A 16925-nucleotide genomic window follows, 5' to 3' on the forward strand; every position below is an offset into this window, starting at 1 on the left:
CTGGAACAGACAAAATATATTCTCCAAATATGAACATTTAAAAACAACATATGCATTATTTTATTAACAGAAGCTTTTGTCCAACCTGAAAAACTATTTAAATGAGTACAGGTGGTAGTTTCATCGCAAATGTTTATGCTATACACAGCAGACTCAGGGGATGCTGAAGTGCACTAAATGTATCTCAGACTTTGGTTAACGTCCATGTGCATTGGACCCTTGAGGCATGGACAGTATTCACTTTCTTGGAGTAATTCCCAATGGCAGATGTCAGAGTGCTTTTCAAGGATGCTTTTCAATTTGTAGCTGACAAGATGACAGAGTACTGACATGTGTTACCTATGCTACCATATGCCATAAAATGGTGGAAGTCCAAGGAAAAAAATCCAGATCTAACTCACCATCCAGAATCCCATTACATGGGGATTGAGGGACTTTGAACAAAATACGGATATGTATTGTACAAGACAGAAAGTCACTGCAATCCAATTTCTACATAAACCATCAAGACAGCACTCAGCCTGAATTTCCCCCAGTAACCATATTAGACGGGGCGAATTTCAGAATTCCATAAGCTCAAAAGACAGAGAAGGTAATTTTTCCAGCCTTCCCAAGCTGCAATCCCGCTCCCCATCCCAGAGCCATGCTTGGACAATGCTGCACTACAGTGGCAGGGAGCAGTTTTGAGGCTCCAAGCTGGCAGGTGGCATTTTCGGGAGCAATGGCGCAAGACCTGCAGCTAGGAAGTGAAACCCTCGGTCTCATAAACAACTCTCAGTTAAGACCTGGAACCCTCATCAATATAATTGTTTTCATACTAGCTGCTAAAACACTAAGTTGCTGCATTTTGAAGTCAACGCTATTTCTATTAGTTAAGGAGGGATTTGCTCAAGCATAGAAGGAAAGGTGGGAAAAAACGCCTGTCATACTCTGCCCCCAGTTAGTGAATGCCATGCTAAAGTACATTTCTCACCACTGGCGGAAAATGAAGGCAGGTAGTCTTTCAAAACAGCTGTTCCTGAGGACTCAAAAGGAAAATAATCTGGAGAGCAGCCCTCACATCACTCACTCGGAGCAATGGATTTATGTCTTCCAACCTGCATGAGATGCACAGAGTGAGTATGACTCCATCCCAAACTGACATCTGAGGTAGAATACACATTTAAAATCTAAAAACAAACAACAGTAGCACCACTGGGAGAAGAAAAAAAAAAACCCCAAATAAACACTAATCATTACCCTTTGGGAAATCATTCCATTTCCAGCCTTTCTGCTTCAAGTCCAGAAAATTAAATTTCCTCTTTCTAATGGTGCTGCCTTAGAGTACAGATCAGAAAATACAAATGAGCACGAGGCTTATGTAACCATGGAGCAGGAAGGGTACCTGCACATGTCGGTTTGGCATCTCTAATAACAGGAGGAATAAACCACTGCTGAATACCACGACTCAGATCACCAGCCTTTTGCTCACTCTCACTGGTGAGCAGTCATCTCGCCCTGCTTGTGCTCACTGGGGTCGGATAAAACAGCTTTGAGCTGGGTATCACGTGTTCCTTTTCCACTTTAGAGATATATCCCCATCTATCTAGTTTTATTTACACTTTTGTTTGAAGCCTTTAAACCTCAAGGGTGAATTGCATCGTTCTGTAAGGGGATGCTGTGCTCTGATTTTAGAAGTGGTCCTTCCCCTGCCTGCACGTACTTCCACCTTACTTTCAGTCCTGCAGGACTTGAAGACTCATCTCCCTGCTTTTAACTTGGCCGAAGATGAATGTATATTTAAGCCACTGGTTAAAGTGTCTTTAATGATAGTACAGTTCATAGTAATAAAACTGTCCATTCCATCAAATGTACTTTCATCCTTCTGAAAATTTAGTAAGCCTATTCATTATTTTCTTAAAGACTGAATTTCAAAATGTCACTGCTGACGTTTAAGGCTCATAAAAATTGCAAGTCTACCCTATCTGTGAGAAACGGGTCTATACAATCTAAGATGAAAATATTTCTCGAGCAAGACAGTAGCCAATTATGAACACAAACAGTAACAAAGCCACTTATGGCAAGTTGGTCTTTCTTCTTAATCTTTTATATACCAAGGACATGTTTCTCCCCAGCACAAAATAAGTGACATCTGGTGGCTACATGCTGTAATGTAATAAGACAACTCATTTCAGTGCTGTTAACTGATTCAATTTTTAAGTTTATTCCTTCTTAGCAAAGCTTTTTAGATGTTTTATTTATTCATTTTGACACAGAGACTTCTGAGGCTCCCAGGCATCACAGTCCCCATGCACGGCGACAACTGCTGTTATCTAATTAAAGTGGGATTGTCATATTCACACCAGGAAAAACACGACTCCAAAAAGGAATTAGCAAGGCATAGCGAAACAGCACTAAGATTTAGCTGGGCAACATCAGTGAGAATCACACAGAGCCAAGCTGTAAGGAAAGGCTGCACAGAATTCTGCAAAGGAAATCCTTCAAGTGCTCAAAGTAATTAATATCAACTCAGGTTGCTCTGAGTTGTTTTTCATTAGATTTTAATTAAACCAAGGAGAAACAGCTGCAATTTTCATTCTGAGCTCTGCAGCATCCTGGTGACTGAAACTTTTACAGATTTGAAGCAGCCTTCCCGCTTTTCATACCTTATCGATCCTCAACCATGGTCACATCTAATCCAGCCAAGCCTTCTGCTCCTAAACCTGAGTTCCACACATAAAGCAATTACAGCTCCTCTTCTAACTCCTACAGCCCAGAAACGAAGATCTCTTTTTGAAAGCTATAAGCCTCTCTTGGATAATTAATAAATATACTGTCAGTCAGCCACAATTAAAATAACAGAATTGCTGGCACTGCGATTTCAAGGCTTATAATACCCATTTCTTCAGTAATAAGTATTTATGGGAAAAAAAAATCTGTAAGCACTAACAGAAATGAGATGAAATATAAACAGACTCTAAATATTTATCAGCAGAGGAAGTTCAAAAATATCCCTGAAAAAATAAGGCGGATGGCAGGCTAAATCCAGAGCCATTGAGTGTTCTTCGAAGGATGTGCTAGGAGGAACTTCATTTTCAGTCTGACATCACTAAATCAAATTAATTCCTTCCTCCTATTCAACTCCTGCATAAAAATCCTTGATGCCAAAAGGACAAAGCTAAAAATGTCCCTAAAACCATGCCTGAAGGCTGCACTTGATGAAAAAGACTGCCCAGACTCCTACCCACACAACGCAGTAGCGCTATACTTGAAATAAAGAGTTAGACTTTGGGGCTTTCCATCACTTTTAAGGCCTAAATATCTTTAACAGGAATGTCCACCTGCACGGTGAGCATCCCTTAGCACAGAGACAGGAACACATCTGCATTATCCCAATAAAAGGGGACCTCTGGGACAACACAACTACTCATAGGTTATTCCAAAGAGAAACATTATATCCTTTTCACACATCCTCATCCTCACCAGACAGCATCTTCACCTTAAGACTGCCTGGCTGAACTAAAGAACATATGCAGAGAAAAGCACAGCTGAATGACTTTAGCCCTGGTCACTCATCAAGAATAAAACTTCTTAAGATCCCATTTCAATTCATATTGTTTTTCAACCCTGGCATGCTGAAGTCAGCAGGAAGACATTTCATTGACTTTAATGAAACCAGAGGTTCATCCTGCGAATTGCTGTTTGGAATGAACAAGGCATTTATATGACCTCATTTGAAACCCTAATTTTTTTTCCTGAAATGCAACTTAATGGTATTTGCTATTTCAGAATTATTTGTTATCTTTAAAAATATACAGAGAAGGTTATTAAAATACTGCAGTGTAAATTTTTTAGTGGTTAGGATTGGGATAATCGTGTTTCGGTAACAGGCAAGTATTTTTAATGCAGGAATATACATTGTCATAAAGTTTCGGCTAATATTCTAATACTGAAAAGCCTTCAAATGTAAGAATCGTAATACTCCAACAAAAATCACTGTTGATATTTACATACTTACCTGTATTTTCACAGCACATCTTATCCAATGTACTAGTACAGCAAGACAAAAAAAATGGAGAACCGGAGAGATTACTACACCCACTTGATGGGTACCATTAAAAGAAAAAGCTATCAAAACACAGCAGAGGCTTTTTATGCATTCCCCTATATTACACCAGAATGATGTATGGCACCATTGCAACTCTGATATCAAACAACAAGAATATTCAGGTTTTAAAGCTGTATGCAGAAATAAGCAGCAGGTCGTTTGAAGCCATATAAGAAGGATATTTTACCCAAAGAGTTTCTGAAATCTGGGGGTTTTTGGAGTATTTTTTTTTAAGTAGTGGGGACTTCAGTTAAAAGCTACTCACTGTCAAGTACTGCTCAGGTTTACCAGTGTTACCACTACAGCCACACACCTCATCAAGCAGAAGACTCTGAATGTGTCCAAAACAACTGGAAAACATTTTCAGCGCCCACAATTTGGAGAAGCCACATTCTGGTCCCCCTTACATGAGTGAAATCCAAGATTGGAATTACTCTTGTTCTACTCTAATGCAAGTGAAATCCACATGGGATTTCCATGGCTACCAATAAATATTCCATTTTACTATTCTTAATTTTGCTGATCTCCTCACCAGTGTTCAAAAATCTTGACTGAAAACTTAAACACTTCAGGGTTTAAAATAGCCTGATGTTAGACAAATTCATTTTTCCTCTTTCCTATAAGGACATGGATGAGCTTAAGTTCCACTGTTCCCTTCTGTTCACCTCTCACATCTCATTTCTTGTTGAAACTGTTGTAAAGCTGGTATAAATAGCTCTGCAAAGTAATTCTAATACTAAATGTCAAGTGTGATAGCGGTTTCATTCTGATTTATCCTTATCTGTTCTTCAGGCGAGTTGATCCTCAACCTGAGATACTGTTTTCATAGCTCTATAATTTATGAAATTTTTCATCTAAATTATTTACTTTATGAATGGCTCTGATGAATTACTCAGGGGATAAAGCTGCATTACTCAGTGCTGAATTGCTCAAGAACATGTTTTTGTCTTTTTAAATTGAAGAGACCACCACTGTATCTTGTATTGTAATTTCTATTGATAGCCTTTAATGCACAGCAGTGTTTTTACCCAGCCTTTTTATCTGACTTCTGCACTTGCAATAAATGCAGTTACGACCCAGGCATCACAGCGTTACCCAGGCTAGAGCTCCAAGGAGCCAGAAAACAAGCAAAAACTCCCTAATCCTGAACCCATATTCCTTCAGGGAGTTCTGCATGGGCTCAAAACCTAATGGACACATGCAACCTGCTTCTCTTCCACTTCAACAAAGCAGCATCCAAAATCCCTTCCAGAAATGGCCACAGGAAATTTCCTCAGGCTTTAGCAATCAAGGCAGAAGTTGGAACTGGATGATCTTAAGGTCCTTTCTAACCCTAACCATTCTATGAACTGTAAAGCAGCAGTCCTACAAATGCATTAAGCGGTGAATGAAGACAGAAGAAGAGCACAACCACTGGCCTAACATGGTGAAATGGATTTAGGAAAAGCTGAGCTCCCGGAGTATTCCTTGAAAATGCCAGACATCTCAGGTTCATTATCCATTCAACTTGGTTAACATCAACAGGCTATGAAAATTGGGGTTGTTCAGCCTGAAGAAGAGAAGCTGCGTGGAGACCTCAGAGCAGCTTCCAGTGTCTGAAGGGGGCTACAAGGATGCTGGGGAGGGACTCTTCATCAGGGACTGTAGTGACAGGACAAGGGGTGATGGGTTCAAACTGAAACAAGGGAATTTAGGTTAGATATTAGGCAGAAGCTCTTCCCTGTGAGGGTGCTGAGGCGCTGGCACAGAGTGCCCAGAGAAGCTGTGGCTGCCCCATCCCTGGCAGTGTTCAAGGCCAGGTTGGACACAGGGACTTGGAGCAACCAGCTCTAGTGGAAGGTGTCCCTGCCTGTGGCAGGGGGTTGGAACTGGATGAGCTTTAAAGTCCCTTCCAACACAAACCAGTCTGTGATTCTATAATTAACAATATCTATTTAGCATTGTCTGTATAATACCTACATAGCTCAGTCAGAAGACAAATTTCTCAACTTAAAAGTAGCCAAAACCAAAGAGGCTGGAAAGGAATACTGGATAAGGCATTTGATGGACAGGCAAAAATAGTGCTGGTTTTAATAACCTGTAAAAGAATTTTCAGGAGATGAAGCTCCCCTGCAAAGAGCTGGCCCTGCAGGCAATCCCATCTCATTACTTGATATACACTCCTAATAATCTACTAAACCATCTTTCTTTATTTCCTCCCATTTCTAGCTTTACACAGTCAAACCTCCTGGCTGCACCAGTCAAACCGAGTCCTTCTTTGGATTAATAAATTCTGGTACTCATAAGCCATTATATCCTATCATCTCAGGCACAGCAGGGTTAACACTAAGCTCTCACATTTTCTTCAAATCATGTGCAAAACCTTCCAGAATCCTGATTTCTATGACTTTTTTTCCCTGAGATCTCTTCTATTTTTTTGTATCTCACTACTAATTTGGTGCCAGATCTAAACAACTTTAATTAAGTGCTATTTTTTCCATACTGCTCCAAGTATGAACTTTAACTGGGCATGTAGAGCATATAAGGACATTTTCATCTTCAATCATCTGAAACCATCCAATACTGCAAACTCACATCTAACATGCTGCTCACTTTTCGCATCACTCTTTCAACACTACTACCTACCAGGCTTCTTCCATGCCCTAAGCACATGTGCTGCAGTTAAATCTTATTTTTCCTGTTTATCTTTCAGAAGTTCACATTTTTTCAAATCAGTCTTGTTTCCTCTGTACATCTTAAAACCTGACATTTATCTTCACTCTTTTTGTTTGATCATAGAATGATAGAATCCCAGACTGGTTTGGGTGGGAAGAGACCTTAAAGCTCATCCAGTTCCAACTCCCTGCCATGGGCAGGGACACCTTCCACTAGATGAGGTTGCTCCAAGCCCCTGTGTCCAACCTGACAGAAAAAATATACAGGGAAAAAAGCAAAAACACAAAAGTCTTTTTGAATCTCATCAGTTTTCTAATTTTATGGTAAGATACCAGGGTACATTCACCCACACTGAATATCAAGGCTTTTTACAGGAAACGTATCTCCTTGTGAAACATATCCTTCCTTACTGGAAGGCGTGAAGCAGATGAAAATAGTCAGGTTTAGTATTTTGCTATTTAGGTACAGATCTGCACCTTGTACAGTGAGGAATGACCCACCTTAGATACAGAGTTGGCATTAAAAAAACACATTTATAAAATGCTGTGCATATTTGATGAGTCCAAACGATGGCGCATTCAGATTTAGAATAAAAAGTGTGTATTTAGTAGTGCTTGGTATATATATTGGTATGCGTCACTTCCCTGCCTCTCCAGCACCACATCTCTTATCAGAGAATCATAGATTCCCAGACTGGTTTGTGTTGGAAGGGACCTTAAAGCTCATCCAGTTCCAACCCCCTGCCACGGGCAGGGACATCTTCCACTAGAGCAGGTTGCTCCAAGCCCCATCCAACCTGGTCCTTCTTCACAGGACTTTCAGAGGAAAGCCATTACATGGAAGGCAGGCTCCTTGGCAGCCAGGTGCCTTTCACCATCCCTCACGCTGCAGAGGCTTCAGCTGCCTTCTGCAAACCCAAGGAGGAAGACTTGATGCACCATGAGCTTCACAAGTATTTCTGGAGGTGAGTTAGCCTAAATCTACCACCTCATTTCTGGCAAGTTCATAAGAGATTCACTTTAGAGATTTGGAAAACAAGTGTTTCAGCCAGCTCAATTGTGGGAATTTTGAGAAATTGGATCTGGGAATGAGAAGAGGCAGAGCAATGGGTTGGGGTTGGCATGTCCGTGACCTCTGGTGTGCTGCCACGTGGAGACAGAAGTAGAGCACTGCAACAGAGCCTGCCATGGACCACTCACTCCTATTCACATTGACCATTACATCTGGTGTCTCACCCTCACTGCAGCTGCCTTGTCATTGCCATCAGCCACTAATACCCACCTGGACATCATGTTTCCTTCTGCTTCTTCTTGCAAGCTATCATGCTGATTTCTTCTTAGAGAGGACACCACACTCCTTAAAACTAGTGCTTACAAACCACATTCAACAGCTGCTGGAAACCAGGTGTAACATAAATTAATAAATATTCCATGGAAAAGCTACATTAACGGCTTGCCCCTAAAGTGCTGTTTAGTGGCATGTCAGGCACAGCTGTGTAATCAAAGGATTACAGTGCTCCCATTGCAACACGCCTGCCGCACTCCACCTCCTCGGTAGCTTTCCTGTCTCCCTTGCATGTAAAAACCAAAGCGAGTAACCAGGATGGAATTGTAACCATGTCTTTCAGCCTGGGAAACACAAATGAAAAGGTTGTAGGGACAAACAGTCAGTGTGACTGTACAACCCAGTTTCTGCTAGATACATGGGCAGACCTGTGTATTTTTAAGGCAAAGGGTCAACAATGCTGTATGTAATCAGTTAATTTTAGTGAAATTGCGGTGTAAGTGGAGAGGTTGGTGTAATTCAGGCTGCTTTGAGATAAGGACTTGTAAGAGCTTACAGATCCCTTTCCCTCCCGTGAATAGCTGTATTTAGACGCCAAATCTGGCACCGCACTCCGTCACTAAGAAAAACAGTGCACTTCACTATAAAACATAAATAAATAAGAAATACTAATTTGTGGGGAAATGGTAGAAGAAGAAAAAAAAAGCTCTCTTATTGGAACTCTACCTTGGTTTTCCATAGCACTTTGGATTCTTCCAGCTGAGCAATATAACTCCAGCCAAGGAGGATGGTGGGAATTCAGAGTTATATCCCTCACTGTGCAAGGTACAGAGGAAAATAGGTGGGTTAAGGGAGGAATTGAAGCCTGAAAAGAGCAATTAAGAAACACAGTTCAAACCAGGGTACAGCTTCTGCAAACTCCATAAACTGTTGGACACAGGGTGATTCACATCAAACATCCAGAGTAGCACTGAGTGATTTAATAGTACATTTACTTGGAGTTTCTGATTGTGGGATATAGATCCTTGGAGGATACAGTAACTGTAACAGTAATTAAGAGGAAGGAGAGGGAGCAATGGCTTTCTTCACCTGAGTGATGTGTCTGTACTGAAAGAGAAACACAGTTGGATGTTGTAACTGCCTAAATCAGTATGTCATTTAGGCAAGATCAGCCCCTGCTGTTAGCTTATCTCTGGAAAAAGCATATCAGAACGTAATAGTAACACAGTGCTGAGTTACAACTTCTTAAGATTTTGCTCGCATGAACACATGAGGAAGCACTCAGTGCAGGAAAAGTAGTTACTAATAAGGATTCCCTTCCTAGTCAGCAGAGGAATTTGATAAGGAATCCTTATCAGGGGATGTAGTGGTTGTAGTATCATGGCTAGTGATACCACATGAACTTTGGAAGAGTTTGCTGCCACCCACCTCACAACTTGATCTTAAATAAAAAACAATACTTTGAGAGGTACTTTAGTATTGGGACACAGTCCACCTTTAGAAATATGTACAATAACACTGAAATCACGTCACCTTTGCCCACTGAAACTCCTGGTTCTCACAGAGCTCATGCCACAGGTTGCTTAAAATAATATTAAAATATAAGCAGTATCTTATTTGCATCTCTATGATTATGCCTATATAATCCCATCCTTGCTAATGCTGCTAGTGGATTACATAACTTCATCCTTCCACTCGAACCTTGTGGAATAATTGAAACACGAGACTCTGCTTCAACCTTCTCATTTATGCAGTTTCCAGATACCTACTTTCACAGTTTAGCAAAGAAGATAAAATCCATTATTGTCTTCCATTGCACTAGGGGAATGAAGTGTTTTGTCACGTAAATCTCCACTGTTTCACCATGTTCCTGTTACAAACCACCAAATAAAACACTCTGAATTTGAGAGCAGTCTTCCTATTACAAAATCTGAACCTTAAAACTGTTTTCTTATTGATTTCAGAGCTGCATGGTGACTGCACTTATATAGACACAGGATCTAAGTGCCATCTAGAAAAAAAAGAAGGTAGTTTCACTACTAAATCTTCATACAAGTAGTTTCCTCTTTTCTGCATTCAAATTGATTTTCTTTCTTTTGGCATGTGAAGAGACAGATGAATCCTTTGACTCAATGCCCAGGAGTGAAACAGCAGCAGCAGAGAAGCTCTCAGGGCAAGAGATGTGTGACAACACTTTAATCACCGACAAAACCAAGCTTCAAGACAACCATTCCATTAGTATTTACTGTTCTGTAAGAGAGTGTGTACATATATATGTGTGTCTGTATATAAAATACATATATCAATGTATATAAATAGCATAGATATAAATACATCTGTATAACACTATGTATGTTTTGACCTCTTATTGATGGAAATTTTCCCTTTTGCCAGAGATCAAGTAGTCCCCAGTTACTACCAAGTGCTGTGCTGTTCAATTAGGCTTCTGTTTACACACACGAGTGCATCTGATTTTGAGTTAAGCCTTAAAAACATTTAGTCTTCATGAACAGTGCCAGCAAACTTTGAGTTTTAATCTGTAATCAGTTCAGCTGACTACTCTGGGGTTCTTTAGTGGCAAAATACAAAAGACATGTGTTTGTTCTATGGGAGATGGTAATGATTTTTTTTGCCTGGCTAACAGTTCAAGAAGTGAAACCGTTCTTGTGTTACACACAAGAAAATCAATAATAAGAGAACTTTAGGCCATAGAATCATATCATAGAAATAAATACAAATACATTTCCACATCTGAAAGTTTGGTAGGTGTTTAGATGCACCAGCCTAGACATACTACCCCTCTCCTATTCACCTACAAATCTAGCTGAGTCTGGGAAAGTCAATTCACTGCAGAGCACGGCTGTAGTATTACAATGAAGCATCACGGAAAATAGATAAAACCCAAACCTATCTATGACACCACCGAAGTTCAGCTGGTGAATTGTTGCTTAACAGACTCTAACCGTAATAACCCATCGCTGAACCTTGACTGCATTCTCAGCAAAAGCACGCTACGAAGCTATTTTTAACAGCCAACAGACTGCATTTAAGAAATACCCCTCTTCACCTAAAAATATGCATCAGTGAATGACAACATCCATCCCCGGCTTCATTCTAGGTAGGATGCGCTGCCGGAATTCAACGAGTCTTTCAGGGAAAGCCGCTTTACAAGTGTCCTCTCGCCCAAACCGCCGTATAACCACCGCGACGAGCCAAGGAGCAGCTCTCTGGCGGGCAGCAGGGTCTGCCCAGTGCAGGAGATGACAGCAAACCGTGTTATCTTTGTCACCATGCCGCCCCCCCCGGCGCACTAACCTGCTGGGGCGCACGAATTGGGAGAAGTGCCCCCCCTCCGCTCACCCTCCCCGGGGGATGCTGCACTCCCAGCCCCGGGAGGAGGAGAAGGAGAGGGGAGAGGAAAGCTCCCGGCCCCCCTTTGCTAAGGAATCACCCCCAGGCTTCACCCCGGAGTAACGCAGGAGCAGCTGGGGGTGGCTCTGCGCCTCCAGAGCGGCTGCAGCAACGGGAAGCCCCACGACCCCCGGGCCGCCCCCCCGGGCTGCGCTCCGCTGTACCAAGCCGTACCGTACCGAGCCGAGCCGCGCTGCTCGGCTGCCTGCCCAACTTCCCGCAAAGTCCCGCCGCTTCCAAACTTGGGGAGCCCCACCATCCCCGTCCCCCGGCGCTCCTACCTCCGCCGCCGGCTCTGCCGCTCTCCCATCCGCGCCCGCCGCCTCCGCCGGCTCTGCCCTGGGGGGGGGGGGGGGGTGTGGAGGAGGAGGAGGAGGAGGAGGAGGAGGAGGAAGAAGAAGGGGGAGGGAGGGAGCAGCCCCGCGCCGCTCGCCGGCCGTGCTGCGCAGCCCGGGAGGCGGAGTGCTGCCGCTCGGCTCGGCCCCCCGGTTCCGCAGGGGCGGGGGGTCCCCAGCGGTGCCCTCCGGGGAGGATGGGAAGGGGATGGGGCGGGTAGAGTCGCCCCGGTGCCGGCGGCTCCGCGGGGGAAGGGGAGCGGAGCCCACATGATCCCCGTCGGGGTCCCGCCGGGCATCGCCCCCCGCGGAGCCGCTGGTCCCCGATAGCGCCGACTGCCGCTGGGCTCGCCCGAAAGCTCTGGGGAGGAGAAGGGCCTTTCCTACAGGAATTCGAGCTGTCCCGAGCAAACGGCGCTTAAGTGGAAGCAGCATCCCAAATTGTGAGGGGCAGTCAGAGGTCAGCCCCAGGAGGCACGTTGCTGCCAGGTCTCCGTCGCTTGAGCCGGGCTCTTATGCTGCGTACCTTGCAGATCGCATGCAGCCTGTGCTGCCGTGGTCCAGTTTGAAATGGGAACAGCACAAACACTGGCTAATAAGCCACAATCTTCTACTCAGCAAGTACAAGGTTCTTTCTCAGACAAGAGAATCCTACCTAGAGTACTGTGTTCAGCTCTGGGCCCCCCAAAGCAGTGGAACTGCTCTAAAGAGTCCAGGAGGCCACAAAGATGCTCCAGCAGAGGGCTGGAGCAGCTCTGCTCTGGAGACAGGCTGAGAGAGCTGGGCTGGATCAGCCTGGAGAAGAGAAGGCTCCTGAAGGGGAGACCTTAGAGCAGCTCCAGTGCCTAAAGGGGCTCCAGGAAACCTGGAGAGGGGCTTTGGACAAGGGCCTGGAGGGACAGGACAAGGGGAATGGCTTTAACCTGCCAGAGGGGAGATTGAGATGAGCTCTGAGGCAGAAGCTCTTCCCTGTGAGGGTGCTGAGGTGCTGGCAAAAGGTGCCCAGAGAAGCTGTGGCTGCCCCATCCCTGGCAGTGTTCAAGGCCAGGTTGGACACAAGGGCTTGGAGCAACCTGCTCTAGTGGAAGGTGTCCCTGCCCATGCCAGGGAGGTGTCCCTAGCTGAGCTTTAAGGTGACTTCCAACACAAACCATTACAGGATTTTCTGATTCTACCATATATCCGTAATTATATTTGTATATGTAAATGTATAGTTTGCTTATGAAATCATCTAGGTGATACATGCACATACCTTCTGTGATGTAACAGTTTCCCATGAAGGTTTAACTCAACCCTTACTAATGGTGTCAGAAGTTGTGTGGCTGTGACTGCATCTGGCCAAGGTTTGTGTGAGCACACTGGAGAAGGAAAACTCTTCATGTTTCACCCCTTACACTAAATGAACCCACTGTTTGGCTTAGATCCACATGTTTAATATTCAGTAACATTATTTCTAAGAAGTTGAGGTGATGAAGCATGAGCTAAAAAGGAAAGAACATGTGAATACTTATTTCAGTATTTCCTTTTGTGATCAAGTCCATCTTTGGTTATAACTTTCAGCAGCATCTGAAACTTACACAGTTTGTGGGAATCTGTTTTGAAGTGAAACCATATGTAACTCAATAGTAAAATGCAAACCAGAAGCTTCCATAGCTACAATTAGGAGCCAAACAGTTCAAGGATTTCGTACGGGTGATTGTACACCCATAAGACTATATATAATGTACTGACTTAAAAATCACACAGGTTTCCTACAGCACAGTGTGTGTATAACTGATTGTCACCTAGTTCTTAGCTAAAAAAATCTCACAGAATAAAATACCTGACTAGGTGAAACCCATGATGTATGAAATATTCATGCACAGTCAGTGTTTCTGGTCTGGGTTAAATATGCTGCCCTCACAGGCCTTTTTAGGCCTCCTGGGATGCTCTGGGTAGCAATTAGGCTTAGCCAGATTTCTGCATAATTATACTCCCTTCCTTTTTATATATGTTAAAAAAAAAAATCGGATAAGCTGTCATGAAAAGAAGATCTTCATTCCCTGGGGAAGTCTCTGTTCATGCTATTCCTCACCAAGCATCAGCTGGAGTAAATATCTTGATAGCAGTATCTACGCATGGTAACTCAAACTTCCAAACACTCCATAAAGGTTGCGTCTACCCATTTCACAGGCACTTGCAAACTATCTTCAACGCTACCTGGTGAGATGGGGAGGAAAATACAACATTTTATGGCATAGTAAATCGCTGTCCAGGAACTAATTGTGTTACCAATGGTAGTCAGAAGAATAAATAGTCTAAAAAGTTTAAAAACTAAGACTGAACTTTAATTCTCCTCATTCCAGATGTTCGAAGAGGGAGGAGAAGAGATTTCAATATAGAAATTCTAGTAAAACTTTCTCTGAGTAGATTGGTTTTCACAAAATGAAAGTTTCTGACTTCCACCTCTGTATATGTGATTTCTGCTGGTTGCCATGCTTACTGTGCAGCATATAAAGGATCATCTCACTTTCAAAACAAGTTTTTATGTATTTCTTAGCTCTGGTAGCAAAAAGATGGGAGAGCCCTTTAGCAGTATGGAGAAGCAGACACACAACAGGTAGTGCAAGTGTGTGAATTTTAAAGGTGATTTTTTTATGCAGGGGAGTCCCTCCTTGGTGCTGCTGACCATGTTTTGGGTCAGGAGTCTGGCATAAAGATTTGTGCCTGGGTTTGACAGCAGCAGAGATACGTGTCCATAGCCAGATTTAACTCTGGGATAAACAAATCAGATCATGTCCTCAAAGCACTGCTGTAATGGGATGCTAATCCGGGGAAAAGAGCTGCTCTTCCTTCCACGTGCCCATTACAGCATCAGCATCTTTAGGCTATTCTCACACAGAGGGGTTAGGAATGCAGATGTTTCTGCTTTGTGCTTCCTCTCTCCCAAACTCAAAAACCAGGGGAAGAAGTTCATTGCCCGCAAGCACTCCAGAGCCTTTTGCTTCCAACTCCTGCTGCTTTTGGGGAGCCCTTTTCCCATGACCTCTCATCACTAGGCTCTGCTTTCCAAAGCTTTTCCCAAGGGAGTTGCTGCAGGGTACCAGCATAAACCCTTACATCAGATTGCAATCTCAGCAGAAGCAGCTGTGGGTTGTGACAGGAAAAGACAAAAACTTCTCTAAAACATCTCTGCTCCCCTTCTGCCATGAACTATGAGGAGCAAAAGGACATTCTCCAAGAAAGCAGCAGGTTCAGGATTCCCCCTTTGCCCAGAAAAGCAAAGTGGGAGCAGGAGCTGGAAGCAAATGACTTACTGGGTGGGGACTTCTAAATCCAGCCGGGGAGTTTCCATGCAGTAAGTCTGAAAAACCACAAGGTGATATATATGTTGTACTTAACAGTTTTAGGACTTTGACTGCTGTGCTGCTGAGCTGCTCTGCTGAGCAGAGGCACAGCAAAGCCCAATTTCACACAGACATTCCACCCTGTGGAATGGATGGTTGCTTTTTAACACAGGCTGAGGTGAGGATGCGCAACCACAGCACCCCAACGCCCGTGGTGATTATTTCAGCTCTTTTTCCAACTCTGAGGCTGGGCTCTGGGCTGTGAATTGGTGCTATGAGAAAATTGCAGAAGGATTTACTATTCTACTTGTCTGCTCTCCCAATAAAATACTGGTATAATTCTCACTGGAATTAATGGGATGTGTATGTTTTAAAGAAATGCATTATTTTATTTTCCCCATGGTATCCTGGCAACAGACAACACATCCCTAAAATACAGATCACTAATATCATATCATATACATCCTATCATATACATAGCTCTCAGTAAAGGGTATATCAACCTTCTAATTGATAAGCTTGTATCCTACTTTCCCAGCTCAGCTGGGAATTACCCTTCTTGGCATGCACATCCTGGGAGTGCATCTGGGAGTTCCTGCTCAGCCTTTAATTGAGAACAATGCCTTTTTCCCCTAGAATAGGCAAAAATTAATACTGAAACACAATTAGATAAATGTGTCAGAATTTGGTTTCCCACAAATGGCCTGTTTTATTTTAATGACGTATGTTGAGAGGCAGTTTCCTTTTCCCTAACGCCAGCCTTTTATCCCTGACACCATCCTTTTATCCCAAGTTGTATGTCCTTCAGCGCCCTAAATTATTCTTTTTTCATTTGTGATATTTATGCCCTCCAAGTACTTGTTGAAGGGTATCATTTCCCTCTTAGTCATCATTTAGCCAAGCAATACATATTAAGTTCCTTTAATCTTCACTCATAACTCAGCCTCTTCAGACTCTTAATCATTTTTATTGCTCTTCTATGAATTTCTCTCAATTTCTCTGCATCTCTCTGGCAATGAGGTACCCAGAATTTAATGCCTTATTTTAGGTGTGATCTCCCTGCAGCAACACAAAAGATGTTACCTCCTGCTACTTTTATCTACCACTGATTTAATAATATGCTGGAATCACGAAGTAGCCGGGAATCAATTAAAATAGATTTTAAATGGTTCAATGCTCAGAATTACCATAATGCTTTTGTGGCACTGCACGCAATGAGGAGGTTTGGAGCTGTTTGAAGCCTGCTGCTTTTGGAAATACATGTGTGTGACTTCTAGAGCAGGCAAAGCTTCTAAACCTGCTGCATGCACAGCTCTCTGATTCTCCAAAGGAATATGAATGAGGAGTTACGATTTAGAAGACTAATGGAGATGGGGTTCAAATTGGCAGCAGAAATACCTCCTGCGTGCTGATGGCCTGAGGGTTTCACACTGCTCCTCCTATAACTCTTGGATATGTGACACCAACCAAGGGCTCCTCACAGCAACAGTAAAACTAGGTGAGACAGCTGCCAAGGAGCTTGACATTAGGTTGGTTCAGGCTCTTATTAAATTGTTTTGTCTGTTTTAATAAAGAAAAAAAAGTCTTTAGAAATTGGTAACACATCATGAACTTCAGTTAAAGAAAAGTTTGAGATGTTTAAGGAGCAGGCTAGATGTGGAAAGATTATAAAATCATAGATTTCCAGACTGGTTTGTGTTGGAAGAGACATTAAAGCTCATTCAGTTCCAAGCCCCTGCCATGGGCAGGGACACCTTCCACTAGAGCAGGTTGCTCCAAGCCCCTGTGTCCAACCTGGCCTTGAACACTGCCAGGGATGGGGCAGCC

General features: G+C 43.2%; 1 protein-coding gene across 1 annotated transcript in view; it reads right to left on the reverse strand.

Annotated features, from left to right (window-relative positions):
• The window catches only part of CHST15 (carbohydrate sulfotransferase 15), a 48936-nt gene extending 37160 nt beyond the window's left edge, over window positions 1–11776 (reverse strand). Inside the window, exon 1 of the mRNA XM_030488269.1 lies at window positions 11719–11776. The gene's annotated coding sequence lies outside the window, so the exon portion shown is untranslated. The remainder of the gene's footprint in view (window positions 1–11718) is intronic.
• Between the last annotated feature and the right edge of the window lie 5149 nt (window positions 11777–16925).

The sequence above is a fragment of the Strigops habroptila genome, chromosome 5 (assembly GCF_004027225.2).
Source record: "Strigops habroptila isolate Jane chromosome 5, bStrHab1.2.pri, whole genome shotgun sequence".
In the NCBI taxonomy this organism is placed as follows: domain Eukaryota; kingdom Metazoa; phylum Chordata; class Aves; order Psittaciformes; family Psittacidae; genus Strigops; species Strigops habroptila.